At 43.6% G+C, this 20,686-nt stretch overlaps 1 protein-coding gene across 3 annotated transcripts in view; it reads right to left on the bottom strand.

Moving 5' to 3' along the window:
* LOC138453710 (transmembrane protein 11, mitochondrial-like) overlaps nt 1-20,686 on the bottom strand; it is a 48,439-nt gene that overhangs the window by 3,955 nt on the left and 23,798 nt on the right. The gene's annotated exons all lie outside the window — the stretch shown is intronic.

The following is a 20,686-nucleotide window of genomic DNA, read 5'->3' as shown; positions in this document are numbered from 1 at the left end:
CCCTGTGGCGAACTACACTTAATGGATGGGACAACAAATCCATTGGGGTGAAAACTGAACTGAAGCAAAAACTTAACCATATACTATTTCTTTTCGATAAAAATGAATAAGAATTCAGTATCGTTTATTCAAGTTAGACATATTAAACCTTTAAGAAATCTCTTTTGGGTCACTTCTCTAGCATTGGATCTTTTATAGATTCACTGGTTGACTGTCACCCCACTTTGAGGAGGGAATCCTTGGTTTAAAAATACATACTCCCCATAGCAATACATATATGACGCCTACATCATGTGCATGTTAACGAGGCGTTTTTGTTATAGTCAGTATGGCTTGCTTTAGCTCAACAGACCAGCTCAACTAAGAGCTCCACCCCTGTTGCCGCATCCCTCCAGTGTTTCTAGCATGTAGTTTTTACCAATCCCCAGGGCGGTAGGGTGCATCATATGTGATTCTATAAAAAGATACCAATAGTGGTGAACGATACCTGTAGGTACGTAACTTCAATATATGTTTCCCGTGTGCAACAAGACATGCCAAAACCATTTGATAAAGAGGAGTAATGTTTCAATATCTAATAATTGTGTTTAAATTAAGATTTTGGCATTGAAGCCTTAACATGTGAAAGCTGCTAACGAGTCTGTATTCCACTCAGAGCAAATTACTTAGTTTGTATCTCAGCGGCAAAAGAACACAGGGATTAAACTACAATGATTCAAACACGAAACAAATTCAGCCTCATTACGAGTATGGTCGTATCTCTGCGGTAATACCACTGAGATACCAAACGGTATTACCGTTACCGCCACTTGTTCCGGCAGTATTAACACCAGATTACAAGTGGTGGCAGGCAGTGTTAGCCCCCCATCAATTGGAATTCATAGGACTCAATGGGGATTTCAGAGGTATTACCGCCAATGGCAGTTTCTGGGCAGTAAGGCAGAGGAATAACCTCCAGCAGAATGCAGGAGTCAGCTGCCTTACCTCCAAACTTGTAGTTCGACGGTGTGCTAATGTGGCGGTAATGTAGTGGGATTACCACTGTTTTTGACCACACCGTCGAACTCGCAAGGAGGCCCAGAGCCCTAAAATTGCAACAAAACCACATTTTTCCTTCTCAAATTTGACTGAATCTGAAATAATGTTAGTTTCAAGGGAACAGACTGATGCAATTACTTGATATGGGGAACATTTGTAAAGCTGCCATACGTTAAGTTTTGTACAAATCAACATGATGTAGCACAAATCACGTCAATTCAGATTGTGCAGATAAAACGGTGAATCAGACGGTTTAAATCAAGGTGTTGATGCCACTATCTGGTGTCGAATATTTTAATTAACAAGTATCCACGTTTTTCCAATAATGCTAATGCATTGCCAATTTACATTATGCCTGTTTAAAACATTCGGCAATTTCCAGCAAACCCAGTGAGCACATCATAACACGTTTATTATATACCCATGTATTAAATTACATTATGTCAATTTAGCAGATTTCCACCATGGCCGTTTCCTAAAGTGGATACTGAAGCAATGACTCCGCCCCTAGGCAGTGTCCAGTACTGGCTCAACCTGGCTGGCATGGGCTTGAAAGCCAAGCACAGCCTGTCACAGCCAGCCTCTAAGCCAATACACACATCTAGGTGGAGCCCATCACATCACTCTTTGGAAAGTCCTTTTTGGCACATGCAAATTACTGGTTGCCGTGCACCCCCAGGGCAAGGATTACATTTGTGCTGGAATATTGACCACATTTACACTAGTCTTACTGTCCACAACAGGACTATATTGTGCTACTTTTGAGCGTAGTGCAAGGTCCGGATTTGCACAAGTGGTGGCACTGCACAGTGATCACTGATGCTAAGCACTAGACAAAGCTGGTTTTAGTGCCTCTATCGCTCCATCTGTCACACACACTTTATTCTTTAGAATCTGCTATGAGACAGCATAAACGTGGTCATTGCACCTGCATTGCTAAAGATAACCGTAACGCCGTTTGCAAATAGGCCTAGCTTTGGTGAAATGACAACAGTGCACCAGTGTAGTGTGGGCATTGCGTCAGTCCCAAGCGTTGTGAACATCTTTTCTTTTAATCACTACTAAGACCAGTACGAATTTGGTGTTTGAGCTAGTGGTACAAACAGAAACGTACGTATGCATCCTGCAAGTACAGTCCCAAATGTAAAGCTCCAAAATCCCAGTTTATACTCAGTGTGCACAGTCCCAGATTGACAATTCCATAATGCTCCCAGTTTAAAAAACCCAGTATGAAATAAATAAACAATACATGAATTAGCTCCAGTATACCTTGCATATTGCCAGTTTGCCCAATACCTGCCTGCGCACTGTTTAACCATTGTATTCAACCCCAGTACATTTTTGATGCGACAATGGCATTTAACTCCCAGGTTCACAACCTTATTATTCCTAGTTTGCATAATCTAATTTCTTTCCCAGGTTGACAATATTAGTATGTTCGAAGGTTGCCCATCCACGTATAATTCAAGTTTTTACAGCCTGAGAATACTTCTAGATGGGCAACCCACGAATATTTCCATTTTTCATAGGACATTATGGTTCTAGTTTTACCAAACCTGGTGTCTTTCTAGTTTGCCGATTGACCGAAAAACAAGTCGTTTCACAATCCTTGCATGTTATTGAGCTCACTATCTCAGTATGCCTAAATTTAGTATGTTCACAATACTGTTTTATGCTTATCTTTGCATAATTCCAGCATACTCAATTTACCAAAGGCCAATTTTTGGTGGACTCCTGCTTTGCTACAAGTTTAGAAAATCCCTGCAGGTAGCCGGTAGCGCAACGTTTTGGTGAGCATTGAAGAGATGTTGCCGTCTACAGTGGTATAGTGATTGCTCCGCCTATGTACACACTCTAGAAAACCTGCAGCATCAGTTTTCAAGTGATTTAATGAAATCTTCGGGATTGTGCTGCTGTGTAAGAAGGATTTGTATCACTGATTGGATATTTGTAAGGCGGTCATGCAACAAATGGTGTTTCAAGGCGCCACAAGACAAATGGGGGGGTGGGGGGGCAAAGGACAAAGATAACAATAACGGTCCTACTAGGCCTTGTGACAGTTGGATTGTGCAAGTGCAATGACAAGAAGTGCGCAGGGAATGCTGGTCTGCACAAAATGCTAAGTGCTACGGTGGGAAGGGAAGTGCAGGGTAAAGAGGATAAGAGTGCAAGGGAAATGACGGGTGGAGGGGGGGGTGGAACAGAGTCACAGGGGCTGGGAGGGTGTTAAGGGGAGGCGAGGAGGGTAAGTGCTAGGTATTGCATGGGGTGCAGCGGGTCACGGGCGGTCCGGGAGGGGGCGTGCCTGGTGCCCTGTAGAACCCGGGGGGAACCAGGCAGCCAGTCACTGCGGCAGACAGGGGTGTTAGCATGGGAGAGGGAAGGAATAAGAGAAAAGGAGGGTCTTGAGGAGCTTCCGGAATTTAAGGCAATCCGGCTCAAGACAGAGGGTCTGGGAGACCATTCCAGAGGGAGGCTCTTGCAGAGGAGAGAGAGATCTACTCCCCGCCCCCCCCCCACTCTCTGCTTAGAGAAGCGTCTGATCAGCAGAGAATTGAAGCTTGAAGACCAAAAGGACTGTATCAGGGACGTTTTAGGAAGAGAGAGTTGGATGTAGCAGGGCCCAGCCCCAGAAAGCCTTGTGGATGATGCAGAGGGTCTTGAACTTGATCCTAGCAACAACTGGGAGCCAGTGGAGAGATTTTAGGGCTGGAGAGATGCGATCCCCGGGCTTTAGGCCAAGGATAAGTCTCGCAGTCTTATTCTGGATTAGTTGAAGGGGCGAAGGGAGGATAAAGGAATATTGAGGAAGAGGCTGTTGCAGTAGTCCAGCCTAGAGAGGACCAGAGCTCTGGAGACATTGAGTTTCTGGGGGAAGGTGAGGAAAGGGAGAAATCCTCAGAGGATGTGCAGCTGATTGCGGATCTTGAGGTCCGCAATGTGAGGCGAGAAGGAGAGAGGAGCCAAAGATGACACCAAGGCTTTTTGCCTCACAAGTGGATGAGGGAAGGGTAGCCCATAGAGGGCGGCCAGAGTGTAGGAGGGAAGGAGGGAGCAGGAGTCGCAATGAGAAGGATCTCAGTGTAACTGGCATTAAGGCAGAGATCATTGGACCATGACTGAATAGCAGTCAGACAGTCAGGGAGAGGAGGAAGAGGAGGCAGTAGAGGGAAGCTTGAAGGAGAGATGCGCGTCGTCGGCATAACACTGGAAGTGAGGAGAAAAGCAAGGGGGAGGGATCAGAGGGCCAAGGTTTATGTTGAAGAGCCACAGAGAGGATAGAACCTCGAGCAATGCCGCAGGTGGATTGCGAGATAGGGGAGAGAAAAGGGCCCAGTTGAACCTGGGAAGGACGGTCGCAGAGGAAGGTGGTGAACCAGTCCAGTGCCAGGCCTGTGATGCCAAGGGTGTCAAGGAGTCGATTTGTCAGGGTGGCATGATTGACCATATCTAAGACAGACGAAAGATCCAGAAGGATAAGAACAGATGGGTGGTTGGAATAGATATTTGAGAGCAAGTCTTCACGGGTGGTCAGTAGAGCAGTTTCCGTGCCTCTGGCTGCTCTGAAGCCAGACTGGTGGTCGTGGAGACACCAGATTCAGTGTGTTGGATCAGTTGGGAGATGACCAGCTTCTCCAGGAGTTTGCCCAGGAAGGGGGTAATGGAGTTAGGCCAGTATTTAGCTGGGCAGGAGAGGTCGGCAAATGGCTTTTTGAGGATAGGCTACACAAGGGAGTGCTTGAGGGGCAGCGTGAAGGAGCCAGTGACAAAAGAGTGATTACAGAAATTGGCCAGGACTGGCACAAGGGAGGCGATGTTGTCCTTGACAGTTCTCGAAGAGCAGGGGAGCACCTGTTTGGAGGAGAGTTTCATAGAGAGGACTTGTCTAGAGACCTCATCCGGTGCTCTGGGCGAGAAAGAAGTGAGTAGGAGGGAATGTGAGAGGGCGTCCAATGAAGGCCTGAGAGCTGGGCTGGGAGTAGAGGAGAGTGAGGACAGGATGTCCCGAGTTATTTTTTTTTAAAAATCTATTAGATTTTCAGCAAACTATAACGATTTTACATAGATTTAACAAGATTGCACAATAAGCAATAAGATACAAAGTTTCAAAGTATCTTACATAACTTTCACTATAGATTCCATTAAGATAGCCATTCCATGTGAAACATAAGAGTCATCTTCTCCAAATGAACTCCCTTACACACACAAACCACCACATAGGACAACATAAATGGGAAAGAGAAGAGAAAAGGAAAAAGAATAGAAAAGAAGAGAAAGAAAACAAAAAGAAAAAAATAATGTATTAATCACCCTACTATTTCTTCACATTCACACATCTACATCAATCATAAAGAGCCTCAAATGGTCCCCATAACTCTGTACTCCTCCTCTTTACCTTTATTTTTCAATGAGACTATCATATTTTGATAAAATCTGCAATTCTGTCAACCACTCTTCAATATTAGGCGTTTTCCTTGTCTTCCATATCCTGAGGATTAGTTTAATCGTTAACATTATCGCTCTGTCAATCCAGAAACTGTTTTCTAGAGCGCACACATCTGTCTTTATGTGAGAGCAAAACTATGTTTGCTGCAGATCTTTGTAACCTTATCCCAAAGATTAATGGGCCGATTCATGGAATTATGCGCGCCGAAAAACGGGCTTTGTGCGCCATTCTGCTCGCAAATCCCCGTTTCACAAATGGGGATTTGCGAGCAGAATGGAGCACAAAGCCCGTTTTTTGGCGCACATAATTCCATGAATCAGCCTCTAAATCAAGTCTGTCAATTACATTTTTCCCAAAATGTTTGCACTCTCAGGCATTCCCACAGTAAATGTAAGAGAGTACTTCTACCAGTACTACAACTCCAGCATAACATCTAATTTTAGCTTCAATTTAAACATCTTTTCTGGTGTCCAGTATGTTCTTCCTATAATTTTCTGCCGGATTAAACAAACTCATATCTGCTCCCAAATTCATGCTCACCCTTAAAATATCCTTCCAATCCTTTTCAGAAATAACCCTGTTGACATCATTCATCCAAGCCTCTCTCAATCCATTCCAAGCTAAAATATGCCCCATTTCCATGGATGGTCGTACACTGTATTCCTGACCTACTAATCTCTGGTTTCATTCTAAGTGAGCCACCCACCATATCCTTCCTTTGATTAATTAGGGAAGCCAAAATTAAATATCTATTCATTTCTCCTTGTCCTAAGTCATATTTACCCTGTAATTCCTCAAAAGGTAACAATCTGTTGCCATCCATTACATCCCTCAGCTTCAGAATTTCCCTTTTTATCCAACTTTTCCAGCTCAAACATCTATTATTAATTTGCAATGTTTCATTATGCCAAATTGAAGCATCAGGGCTGAAGCCATAACTCTGTCCATTTTCCTTAAACCATAACTCTATAACCTGTATGGTTGCCACTATTTGTTTTAACTGTTTACCTGGCAATTTACCCATACTATAAATATTTTCTAGTTGATATGGTGCACAAACCTCTCTTTCCATACGCAGCCAGATTGGCTCTGTAGTACTTTTTTCTCTAAAATAATATGAACTCTTTAAGTAAGAAGGCTCTGTAGTATTTCATTAGGTCCGGATATCCAAATCCACCTTCAACTTTTTGCAATAGTATGTATTTTGGAACACAATGTTTTTTATTAATTCCCCACAAAAAGGTTTGAAAGAGCTTATCAATCTTTAACAATTACTTTTTATAGAACACTAATGTAATCGATTGAATAACATACAATAACTTAGGCAATAGAACCATTTTAATTGCATTCATTTTTTCCCCATAGATTCAACGTTAATCTCTCCTATCTTTTTATTAATAACAATATTTTTGTGATTACTTGATCTAGATTATATTGTATTATTTTATTCAAATCTCCAATTATATGTATTCCCAAATATGTAACACCCCCTGGCGTCCATCTACAATTCCAAGATTGCAAAATTCTTCTAGATAATGGAAAAATCTCTGTTTTATCCCAATTTACCTTATGCCCTGATATTTTACCTACTTCCTCAAACATTTCTTTCACACACCCCGGGGTTTGACAACAAGAGCAGCATATCATCCACTTATGACAAGATTTTGACCACAGTATTCCCAACAACAATTCCCTTTATTACTTTGCATTGTCTAATGTATGCAGCAAGCGGCTCCAATGCCAAATTAAACAAAAATGGTGACAATGGGCAACCTTGTCGTGTGCCTTTCGACAATGGAAATGTTCTTGAAAATCACTCCATTAACCAGTACCTGAGCCCTAACATCATGATGTATACACTATACTCTTCATAATTACTGGTCCAAAACCCATTTTCTTTAATGTATGTTCCATAAATTTCCAATTGACCCTGTCAAAGGACTTTTCAGCATCAAAAAACCTAATACCACCATTTGATTCTTTCCCATAATGCTCTCCCAATCACATTTAATACAGTCCTTATATTGTTGTACCCAAACCGTCCTGGAATGAAATCCACTTGGAACTCATCAATCAGATCTCCCATACATGACATTAATCTATTAGACCATATTTTAGTAAATATTTTTAGGTCCACATTCAACAATGAAATTGGGTTGTAATTTTCACACTTCTTATAATCTTTGTTAGGCTTCAGAATCAAAATTATCAGTGCCTCCTTCATCGAATCACACATTACTCCTGTTCTTATAAATTTGTTATATACTTCACATAAAATTGGTGCCAATTGAGCATCAAACTTCCTATTGAACTCTGAGACTATACCATCTGGTCCCAGTGATTTACCATCTGTCAGGAATAAGGGTAGGTGTGGAGGTCAAGGACCCAGGCGGCACCAGAGACTGGATAGATAGGGAATTAGGGAACAAACTACGATTCCCAGCAGTACTTGGGAGGATTTTGTAGTCATCCGCCGTGCGTGCATGTTGCCAGCTGATTGTGATGAGTAACTGCTTATTAAAGGCCCACAGCAGGTGTGGCTTATTTTGTGTGTGTGCGGAGCCCCATGTCGGCAGAACGAAGGAGCTTCACAGACTCTTTATTGAGAAGCGGCGGCGGCCGAAGCGACGGAGAGTTGCAGCAGGAGGGGAATGGCGAAAAGGCTTCCGCTGCTACGAGCCTCACTATATGCCGTCCGGGAGGGCTTCAGAGCCTCCCGGACTTAAGATAAGTGGAAATGTGTAAACTGTTCCCGGCATTTGTTTGAGCGCATGAACGGGTGTCTTTTGCACTGGGAGGGGCCATGTTCGATGAAGGCAGTATTACAATTCGCTAGACTTCGCTTTGCTGAAGAGCACAATTGCACAGCGGACAGATTGATTTAGCTACAATTAAGGTGTAAACATTCATGCATGTGGGCACGTGTGCACAAGGCCCTTCTTCGCAGGGGTTTCGGCGGACAATGCTGCAATTAAGAGTTTTGGTTTAGAAAAGACTTTGGGCTGAAATGATGAATGGTCAAAATGCTGATGTGTTTATGTTCTTCTTCCTGTCATGTTCAGTGTTTATAAGTGTTGCTTATGCCAGCCCCTGTGGCCATGTGTTATGTTTTTTCACAGTGGGATTATTCCCAATTGTATGTTCCATCCTGCTTGCTATACATATTGTTCCTGCTAGAGGATGAATGTGGTACATGTATCAAGGTGTATTACTTAATTATGTGGTAAAAGTTTCAAGGAGGGCATGTCAGAGACAGTGCCAACCATTGAGGGTGTTACAAGGTATTAGGCAGTGTAGGGTTTGTTCCCGTTACGTTCCCAGTCCTATCCAAACTAGGTTTCCCCTAACCCTCTATCCGGTGTTCCTAAAATACCTCACCCTGTCCACAACCTCTCCCTAACCCTCTTCCCCCCCACTGGCTGCCACGTGGTGTCCTGTTCACTATACCCGGTACCTGTGCCAACCACGGTGGAAGGGTTGACTTCATTCGGCTTCTGTGGTTGGGGGTAGAGGGTCGACCTCTCTCTTGCCCTTTTGGTGTATCTTGACATAATAAGCCACCCCCATATTGGGATACTTACAACCACCCAAGCCAAATGGAAGCGACTTCTCCTTTAGCTGACGTGCTAAAGGCGTTCCAAGACATTCAGGTAGAATTAGCTCATGCTAGACAAGAATCTGATCATTTAAAGACACAAGTACAAAGTTTGGTTGCTCAGAGGACTCCCTTAGATGGGGCTAGCGCAATGGGAGCCGCCTCCTCAAGTCAGAATTCTACGGTAATTGTCCAACCTCCTAGTAGTGTACCCTTGGCAGCGCCAGAACGCTTTTCAGGGGACCCTAGAAAATACATGATGTTCATTACACAATGAAAACCACGGCATTTGAGACAATCCAGGCTAGGACAGCTTTTGTAATTTCCTATTTGACAGGAGACACCGCAGCATGGGCGATGCCCTTGGTACAGAAAGATGATCCTCGGTTATATAATTGGGATGGGTTTTTGGCGGAATTTGGCAGGCTATTTGATCAAAGAGAGGTGTCTTTAGCTCAGGATAAGGAATTGTTGGGATTAAAACAGGGAGCACGGGATTTAGTAATTTATGTAACCCAGTTTAACAGGCTAATCATAGAGACTGAGTGGCCGATGGCCAAGCAAACTGTATTATTTTACCAGGGACTACGTGAGGAAACATGCAATTGCGCAAGTGGAACCCCAACCAAGAACATGTACTGCCATGATAGATTTAGCCTTGAGGTTGGATCATTGCATGAACCAGAGGAAAGGTGATAAAAAGAGACCGGAAGCAGCGCCTTTTGTGCGATTAGACAGAAGTAGAGGAGGAAGGACAAGTGAAATGGAACCAATGCAGATTGGGAGAGTAAGAGGACCATTGTCGGCAGCAGAGAGGGAACAACGCAAGGTCAATAAGTTGTGTTTCTATTGTGGGCAAGAAGGGCATTTTATACGTACATGTCCAAATACCCCTCAGAAGAATGGCGAGAAGAGTGCGAAGGAGGCGAGAAAAGAGTTGGGCCGGCCTTAGGGGGAACACAGGTGTCAGGCCCATTTGAGTTAAGATTTCCCAGATGGATTGCAAATACGGTGGGGGGTAAAACTTCTAATTTATACATTCTGGTGGCGTTATGTTTTGCTCTGACGAAACATGAGGTTATGACCATGGTGGATTCAGGGGCTACAGGTAATTTCATGGATATTACATTGGCTACCCAGTTAGGACTACCTTTAGTGGATAAGCAACAGGCAGAAGGAGTCCAGTCAGTAGATGGTTCACCATTAATATCAGGACCCATACGGAAGCAGACTGAGAAATTATGATCTGTGTAGGAGGTCATCAAGAGGAAATTACATTCGATCTAATAGCAGCACCACAGTTCGGGTTGATTCTGGGGATGCCATGGTTGAAATTGTATAACCCTCGAATTAATTGGGAACAGCAGACAGTGAGGGTTGATGAGCAAAGGTGCCAGGAACACATACTAGCAGAAGTAGGCCCTGCAGCATTGTTAACTGAGAAAGGAGCAGGGGCCCAGGTGGTGGGAGCAGTGGGAGAGAGAATTCCCTAACGCATGGAGTTTGAGAAAGTGTTTGACGAGAGTGGCTGAGCAGTTGCCCCCTCATAGGACCTATGATTGTGTTATCGAGTTAAAGGAGCGCAATTACCCTGTAGTAGAATTTACGCCCTCACGGAAAAGGAAAATGAACACTTACGAGAGTAACTTGATGCAATGTTGTCTAAGGGATTTATTAGGCACTCTACTTCTCCAGTTTCTTCACCGTTATTTTTTGTTCCCAAGAAGGAAGGGACATTACGCACATGCATAGACTATCGTGCACTAAACAAGGTAACCATCAGAACTGATTCCCTTTGCCATTGATTTCGGTTCTATTAGATCTAGTAAAGAATGTAAAAATCTATACTAAGTTGGATCTAAGGGGAGCCTACCATCTGATATGGGTAAAAGAGGGAGATGAGTGGAAGATGGCATTCAGAACCAAGAAGCAGTTTTTCAGTTTTTTATGCAAGATGTATTGCATGAGTTTATTGATTTTTTTGTCATTGTGTACATTGAAAACATCTTGATTCATTCAGATTCCCAAGAGCAACATGTAAAACATGTAAGAGCACTGTTGAAGAGGTTACAGGAATATCAATTGTGTGTGAAATTAGAGAAATGTGCTTTTCATGTGAGCCAAGTGGAGTTTTTGGGGTTTATACTGACCAACACAGGGATTGTGATGGATCCAAAAAAGGTTCAGGCGGTGATGGACTGTTCTTCCCCACAATGCATAAAAGACATACAATCCTTCTTAGGGTTTGCCAATTTCTACATACGCTTTATCAGCAACTTCTCTAAGATTGTCAATCCCATTACGCAACTACTAAAAAAGGCGATGTGGTTTACGTGGAGTGTGGAGGCAGAGAAAGCTTCCCAGCAATTGAAGATAGCCTTCACTACCGCCCCTGTGTTAAGACATCCTAATACAGAGAGAGTTTCAGGTGGAGACAGATGCTAGTAATGTGGCAGTAGGAGCTATTTTATCACAGAAGGATGAGAAGGGAATATGGCACCCCATAGCCTTTTATTCTAAGAAATTGTCGGGGTGTGAACAAAATTATTCCATCACTGATAAAGAATTGTTGTCAATTAGGTTAGCATTTGTGGAGTGGAGACATTATTTAATGGGTGCAAGGCATCAGGTGGTGGTGGTGGTAACTGACCACAAGAGTTTACAGTACTTCCAAAATGACATAATCCCTGAGCCCTAAACAGTTACGTTGGTCCCAGTATTTTAATGAATTTGATTTTGTTGTTACATTCAGACCAGGCAGTAAGAATGGAAAAGCGGATGCTTTATCCAGGCAACAAAATGTGAACAATGCAGTAGGTGAAATTAAGACCATCATTTCGCCAGAAAGAATTATTGGGGCTATTACAAAGCAGGTCATTGAGCAGGCCAAGAAGGCGTTATCAGTCAGACAGTTGCAAGAATGGCGGAAAAGTCATCCAGCACGTACAGTACGGGAAGGTTTGCCCCATCATCAGGGTAGATTGTATTTACCCACTAAGGAATTACAGGAAAAAGCATATACTGGTGCCATAATTCTCCATTAGCGGGGCATGCTGGTTTGAGAAAAATGCAAGATATGTTAGAAAAATATTTTTGATGGCCCACATTAAGACAAGATATGGAGATTTATCTGGGGTTGTGTGAGAACTGTGCACTTAACAAGGCAGAGCATGTGAAGAAAAGAGGGTTGTTACAACCGTTACCAACCCCTGGTCAACCATGGACTTCCATTTCTATGGATTTCATTACGGATTTGCCTCCTGATAATGGATTTGATACAATTTGGGTAGTGGTGGACTTCGTGTCTAAGCAAGCCCACTTTGTTCCATGTGTAGGAATACCGGGATCAGGAAAGCTGGCAGAGTTATTTTTGCAACATGTGTTAAGATTGCATGGGTTACCAAGTGTATCGTCTCAGATATAGGCTCGCAATTTACCACCAGATTTTGGCGTGCCTTTTGCCCGATGCTGGGAATCAATTGAGCGCTCTCCACTAGTTATCACCCTCAAACTGATGGTCAGACAGAGCGAGTGAACCAGACATTGGAACAATACTTAAGAGGGTATTTGGGAGATGGCAGAGATTCCTGGGTACAGGCCTTATGGTTGGCGGAGTTCACCTATAATAATAAATACCACACTTGACTGGGAATGTTTATATGGTCAAGTGCAGAATATGATACCAGAACATTTGCCAGAAGTGGGACACATGCCAGTGTTACAAGAGCACAAGCAGTTGCTTCTGGAGGTCAGGCAAAAGGCACGGGCAAATTTGGAATGAGCAAAAAGACAATATAAAATTCAGGCTGATAAACATCAACAAGAAGGTCCTAAATTTGAAGTGGGAGAATTTAGCCTTGATAAGATCACAGAAATGTTTACCTCGTTTCATTGGGCCTTACGAGATAATTAAATGTGTGTCTGCAACTGCTATGAAATTGCGTTTGCCTAAAACATTACCTATCCATCCGTTGTTGCATGTGTCTTTACTTAAACCCGCAGCTCTGGGAATGACTGCTAAGAGGCCACCGGCGATCATGAAAGATGGGCAGACGTAGTATGAAGTTAAAAGTATTTTGGACGCCAAGAAAAGGAATAACCGATTAAGGTATTTGATTCAATGGAAAGGCTATGGGCCGGAGGATTGTTCTTGGGAACCAGTGGAAGCGATACATGCCCCAAGGTTGGTTAAACCCCTCTCACCGGCGACATCCGGGTAAACCAGGTCCTGGGAAGGCCCCTGGGAGAGGAGGTCATTGTCATGATGCCTACCCCCGGGGACCCAGACCAAGTCCAGCAACCCCGGAAGCAGGCATCAAGTTATCCCAAGCAAGCCCAACAACCCCTGCTAGGGGCTATTTGGGTGCAGTCCATAGGCGCCAGGCTCATAGATTAAACTTACCTGATGCAGACCATGCTGCAAACTTACCTGATGCAGACCATGCTGCAAACTTACCTGATGCAGACCATGCTGCAAGAGCTCCAAGCCAAAAGAGGCTTGGAAGGGACTACTTTACCTAGGGACTATTTTTTACTCGGGTGAGGCTGGGGAGGAATACTTACCTGGGACTACTTTGGATGCTATTTAAACCACACCCGAAGAGCAGCACACGCTTCGCGTTATTCTGCATCCAGCAGCGTAACGCTCACCATGCCTGCAAGTCTGCATCCAGTCTTCTGCCACGCCCGCCTCGAGTCTGGAGCTCCTAGAAAAAGGGAGAAAGAAGGAGAAAAGGTTAGAACAAGAGCAATACCTTTGATCCTTACCCGAATTCCCGATCCATCGCGCCTTCGAGCTGGAAGAAAGAAGTTATTTTATGCGCATCGCCTACTGCAGCTCCGCGCTGAACCCACCGGCCTTCGCAGCATCTGCACATTCCACCGCATCCTCCTGCATGTTCCCGCCGCACTCCGGCACCTAAGGGGAAGACAAGAACAGCAAGGTGAGCCAAGCGAATAAACAGAGGTAATAAACAGAGGTAATATTAGTTACCCCCCCATAGACTTACCTGATTTTACCACCGGGGGTACTATTCCTCTTCACGGGTCGGCGCAGCTTCCACTGCATCTTTGCCGAACCCCGGCCCCTAAGGGGAAACAAAAGGACAGCACGGTGAAAAAGGGACAAACAAGGGAAAACCTCCTCACCACAATAGACTTACCTGATTTTACCGCCGGAGGCATTATTTCCCGAGACTGCATACTTTGTCTCAGCGCCTGAATAAGGGAGAAAGCAACAGGTTACATATTGATATTATTTTATTGAACTGTGTTGGATAATACAAATCCTTACCTGAATATTACCGGTTGCCACGAGGAACACTTCGCTAGGGTCAAGCTGCAACCTGTAAGGAATCGGACAAGAGTGAAAGTCAGACATTTGAACTCTTACGAACTACATACTTACGGCGTCTTGCTGGGAATCTCAGAGTCAATATTGTTCTGGAACTCACCAATTCCTTCGAGCCAGTGAAGCAACTGGTTATCTACGCGCCCCTGCGCTCTATGCAGGATGGAGAGCTCATCTTTCCAAACCATCAGGTGAGACTATAAGAGGGGACATCAAAGGTGATCAGTGGGGAGAACAGCGGGAGAGGGGGGGTTAACGCTCAACTCCACGGGTGGTTAATTCCCTTTCTCCATTTGCAGAAGAATACTCCTACGGGCGAAGCAAACGAAGCTAGTTGGGCCAGTCCAGTCCGTCATCTCGGCACTACGCGTCACATTGGTGGAGACCGCAGCTGTCCAGTTCCGATCGACGCCCCTGTGGGAGCCAGGTGAGCGTAACAGTAATGTCAGGAATAAGGGTAGGAGTGGTGGTCAAGGACCCAGGCGGCGCCAGAGACTGGATAGCTAGGGAATTAGAGAACAAACTACGATTCCCAGCAGTACTTGGGAGGATTGTGTAGTGATTGTGATGAGTAACTGCTTATTAAGGGCCCACAACGCATGGCAGGTGTGGCTTATTTTGTGTGTGCGGAGCCCCCATGTCAGCGGTACGAAGGAGCTTCACAGACTCGTACTGAGAAGCGGCGACGGCGGAAGCGACGGAGAGTTGCAGCAGGAGGGGAATGGCGAAAAGGCTGCCACTGCTACAAGGCTCACTATACGGCATCCGGGAGGGCTTCAGAGCCTCCCGGACTTAAAAAGTGGAAATGTGTAAACTGTTTCCGGCATTTGTTTGAGCGCATAAACAGGTGTCTTTTGCACTGGGAGGGGCCATGTTCGATGAAGGCAGTATTACAATTCGCTAGACTTCGCTTTGCTGAAGAGCACAATTGCACAGCGGACAGATTGATTTAGCTACAATTAAGGTGTAAACATTCATGCATGTGGGCACGTGTGCACAAGGCCCTTCCTCTCAGGGTTTTGGGCGGACAATGCTGCAATTAAGAGTTTTGGTTTAGAAAAGACGTTGGGCTGGAATGATGAATGGTCAAAATGCTGATGTGTTTATGTTCTTCTTCCGGTCATGTTCAGTGTTTATAAGTGTTGATTATGCCAGCCCATGGGGTTTGTGTTATGTTTTTTCACAGTGGGATTATTCCCAATCGTATGTTCCATCCTGCTTGCTATGCATATTGTTCCTGCTAGAGGATGAATGTGGTACATATATCAAGGTGTATTACTTAAGTATGTGGTAAAAGTTTCAAGGAGGGCATGTCAGAGACAGTGCCAACCATTGAGGGTGTTACAAGGTATTAGGCAGTGTAGGGTTTGTTCCTATTATGTTCCCAATCCTATCCAAACTAGGTTTCCCCTAACCCTCTATCCGGTGTTCCTAAAATCCCCCACCCTGTCCACACCTCTCCCTAACCCTCTTCCCCCCGCTGGCTGCCATGTGGTGTCCTGTTCACTATACCAGGTACCTGTGCCAACCACGGTGGGAGGGTCGATTTCATTCGGCTTCTGTGGTTCGGGGGAGAGTGTCGAACTCTCTTCCCCTTTTGGTGTATCTTGACACCATCTTTCGAGATGGCCGGACATACTTCAGCCACATTAATTGCAGAATCAAGTAGGGTGTTTTTTTCAAAAGTTAATTTAGAACGCAAGATTTTTACCAACAAATTCTTCCAAGCTATTTGTGCTAGGTTTGAGATGTTCTCTATATAATGTCTCATAAAAATATCGGAAATGATCACAGATATCTTTTTTCTTATGCAAAGTACTAAACTTCTGCTGTTTGAATTGATGAAATACATGTGTCCGTTATCATTCCTCTAAGCTTGTTAGCCAATAGTCTACCATTTCTATCACCATATTCCCAAAACCGCTGTTTTGAATAAAACATACGTTTACCTGCCAAAGTTTGCACATGATTATTCATTTCAACTTCTAGTTTTTTTAAATGTAACTTATTTTGAGCCGATTCTCCATTTGCATAAGCCTTCTGCATCTCCTTAACTTCCTCTTCTATTTTTTTTTTACCTTTTCTTGGTTTTTCTTTTTTGCATGCGTAGCTCTGCTCATCAACTCTCCCTAACACTAGCTGAAGCTTTATTTTCATCGAAATAATGTGTAATAAATTCTTCTAAACCTGTTGTAACTGAATTATCATAGAGTATGTTGGCTTGCATCCTCCATCTTTTCGACTTCTCTCCCGAATTCTTTAAATTTATCTGCATATCTAATAATGCATGGTCAGATATTTCCCTTTCCATAATATTTGAGCTTACTACCGGACTAATTAACGCGCTACTTACAAAAAAATAATCAATTCTTGAATACAAATTATGGACAGGTGAATAAAATGAATACTCCACTTAATCATGATGAAGCACCCTCCATACATCTTTTTTTGCTCATATTTAAACACAAAAGTTCGTAACTCCTCACTAATCTTTCCACTAGTATATCTACACTCAGACTTCCGATCCAGTTTACTATCTATTACTATCTTAAAGTCACCGCCCAAAATCACCAATTCACCTTCCATATTATCTAGCAATTAACCTATCTGACTGAAAAACTTGGTGCTTGGCGAGCATTGCGCATAAACTGTTCCAATTGTCATTTTCTTGCCATCATAGAGTATATCAAGCAGCAAAATTCGACCTCCCCATCTGTAACTGTCTCTTCAACTTTTATTGGTAGACCTTTCCTAATTAATATACTCGCCCCTCTTGACCTAGAATCATAATAATTTGAAATCACTTGCGCATATTTCAGATTAGACAAAAAACGTTCACTTTGCTCATCCAAATGGGTTTCCTGAAGGAAGAGTGTTAGGGAGAATTCTCAGTAAAGGCTCATTTCCCAAACCTAGTGAGTCCCCCAGCAGCTTTGCTGGATTTTTGGGGTTTATTTTTTTCTCCTGCTAAGAGAGAGACTCTTTTTCTCCCACTCTTAGACATGATTTGAGGTGTTATGGGATCCTTTACCCCATAGGGCTTCATGTGTTTTTGGTATGTGGGTTACCCAGCACCCTCTGTGCCGTAACCCAGGGGTGTCGTAGCGACCCCCAAACATAGACTCCATACCCTGGGAATGACTACTGTCTCCAAGGGCATGTAAAGTCACCATTGGCTTTACTAGTCCCAAATTATGAACAGAAACCAGTACAAACCATCATATTGTGGACGTACTGGTCGGGACAATTCGATTGCCCCGGGGTCGGTTGTTCGAGGGGGCACGTCTCTGTCCCCCCTGATCGAGTTTTGGCTGGTGGCAGTGGATACTATATATTTGACCGCAAATATTTTCCTATGGGATTTTCCCATTGTTCGAGGCTACCACTTTTTAATATAGCCTCGAACATACCGGCGGTTTATTAAATTAATATAAAATCACCGGTTGGTATTTTTTGCCGAAACTCGGTTCCAAAATGGCGTTTGTGTTCGCTTCTGTGACTCCAACCCAAGCCGAGCCCTTTGTTCCACTTTTTGGCAGGCTTCTCCACAGAAGCCTCCAAAAGTGGTGTCACTCTGTCTGGGTACCACAGGGGGTGTCGGAGGGGGTTTAGGCACCCTGGACTGAGTTGCCTTGGCAACTCAAGTCGCACTCTTGTGTGATTGGCCCAAGTGGCGAGCCGCCCGGCTCACCACTTTGCATGTTTGATTGACAGCTAGGCTGAATGAATGGGGGTTTGCTGCATAAATGCAGGGCTTTGGGGACTGGAACTTCAGAGGTCGCCACAGGACCTAAAGAATCCGAAGAAGGAGAAGCTGAGCCGACCTGCAACGACGACACCACCGGTGGAGCCCTGCTGAACCGTCTCACCACTTTTCCCCGACGACAGAGATCTCCAGTCCGGAGAGTCTTCTTCCTTTGACTGGTGGGGATAACCAGTTTGCCTGTCTTTTCGCCTTCCCGGATCATCTCGTGGCCGCCTTGCCTGTGCCAAGCACCCCGGCAACCGGAATACCAAGGTTTTTCCACCACCGCGAATAAAAGGGTCTTACCTTTTAACCGGAGAACTCTGCGGCTGGTTTCTTCCCTGGCAGTGCAACGACCTTCAGCTTTCCTCCACGTCGAGACCATCTCTTCCTCTGGACAACGCCGTGACTTGCACCTGCTGCCATGAACAACTGCCCCCGCTGGAGGATCCTCTCCACTTTGAAGGTACTGTGTCCGCCTGGCCTCCCTCGCAACGGTCTGTGTCGGGTGACCCTTAAAAGCTTCCACTTACCACTTGGGTTGGCCCTAGGCTGGCTAACTGAACTTTTCTGAGCTGACTTAATTCTTTTCTGAACTCCCTGCAAGACTTTTAAAAGTGTGTGGTCTTGGGCGCATTGGTGCTCTGTTCTCTCAAAGAGGGAGCGTGGCCTCTGAACTTTTTGCTCACAAGTAGACTTGACTTTTCCTGCCTTGCTGGGTGCTTGTGTGCTTTTGCTAATTTTTGCCTTTTCCCCCCCTTTTTTCTTAACTTATTGGAGTGCCATCTTTAGTTAAGCGCTCACCTCTGTTTGGAAATAAGTGGTGTTAACTAAGACTTGTCTAATAAGGAATAAGGGATGTACATCTAGTAATAGTGACTGTGTGTTGAATTTACTTACCTCTTTTTGTGCTAGTGTAAATTACAAATGTGTCTTTAAATAAATAATTATATACTTTTACACCAAAGCTCTGGTCAGTGTTTGCTTGTACTACTGTGTCTCTGTACCCATTGTGTATATTCTGCATACTGCCTAACTCATCTTGAGAGAAGTCTGACTGCTCAGCCACAGCTACCAGGTAAATCTGGGTGGTACCGACTGCTACCAATTGGGTTTACTGCCAACCACCTGTAGTCCTAAATCTTTTGCAGTGGTCCCTAAGGGAACTGCACAGGTTTCTGCCTAACAAAGAGCACATCAGCTCTATTCGTCCATATCCTTGCCAAGACCTTACGCCTTTTTAAAGTATTGCCAATCCCCTTGACATTCCACGAAACAAATTTTAATGGAACCATACCTCTATACTTTGGGTAGTCCCGTTTTTATAATAACATTTATACTCAGCAAGGTAATTTTGAAAGAGTTTGAAGATACAAAAGTACCAAAAGAGGAACACGTGACAACAAAAGACTCAAAGACTAACAAATGGAAATACTGAATTTTGTTTAACTACCTCAGTCTGATAAGCATCAGACTTAAAATAAGCATAAATATGTACATCTAACACATTTTTCTGAACCATATCCACCAGAAATCCTGTGCCCTAACAGATCTAAATTTAATAAATCAGCATTTACCCTAATCAATCAATATTACCTCTAAAAACCCCTTGTTTATTACCCTCAATTTCACCCTAAATCTGACCCTATCTCTCATAAAGTAATCATTTGAAGCACTATGTATGCCTGACCATTATCACTACAATAACCTCATATCTACTTCCTCCTCATTGAAGGCTCCTTAAGTGTTTTTTTCTTTTTTAGATCTATCCTTAGCAAGTTACTAACTAAAACTCAAAATAAATTCCCATCTACCATTTTTTCTACCGCCATTAGATATCTCCTAGACCTTACCCACTCAAATTTTGAATCAATTTAGTAAACATCACTTTTGTTGAATCTAAAATTAAATTACATATAACCTGATGGCACATGACATCCCAGCAACAAAGCAGTAGGGACACAAGCCTTAAATATTTCAGACAATGTAACCTTATAGGTGAAATAACGGCACGACACTATTATCACCTATTTTGTCTTTCACAATAATGTCATCATGAATCCAATCTCAATGTTATCTTCTTTGCAAATGTATTGAATGTCTTTCCTCTCTTTTTACCTGTCCAATTCATATCATTTTGTGTCTTAACCAATACAGAACCTTTGGCTTCCCTGTTGAAGGTTCTAGTAATGTCAAAGTATCATATTGTGCTAAACAACACAGACCAGAAGCATCGCATAAATCATGACCCTATTTTCTCCCACAGTATAGCCTTATATTTCAACAGTAAACCGCATTACGTATCCCATAACCATCCCTACCCCTAGTTCACTGAACCCCTTTAATATAATTATGCAGCGACTTAAAATGTAATAATACCATAACTTTGAACAGTGTAATTTTCGATCTTCGTCATTTTCCCCCTATATATTATCTGATCATGTTGTGCTGCAACCGTAGCCCTTGTACTCTTTTCAGGTCACAGTGACTGGTAGCATTCCACTGTTAGTG

This window comes from Ambystoma mexicanum, chromosome 1p (genome assembly GCF_040938575.1).
Source record: "Ambystoma mexicanum isolate Mex_15411 chromosome 1p, UKY_AmexF1_1, whole genome shotgun sequence".
Taxonomy (NCBI): Eukaryota; Metazoa; Chordata; class Amphibia; order Caudata; family Ambystomatidae; genus Ambystoma; species Ambystoma mexicanum.
This window is presented reverse-complemented; position numbering and strand designations above follow the sequence as displayed.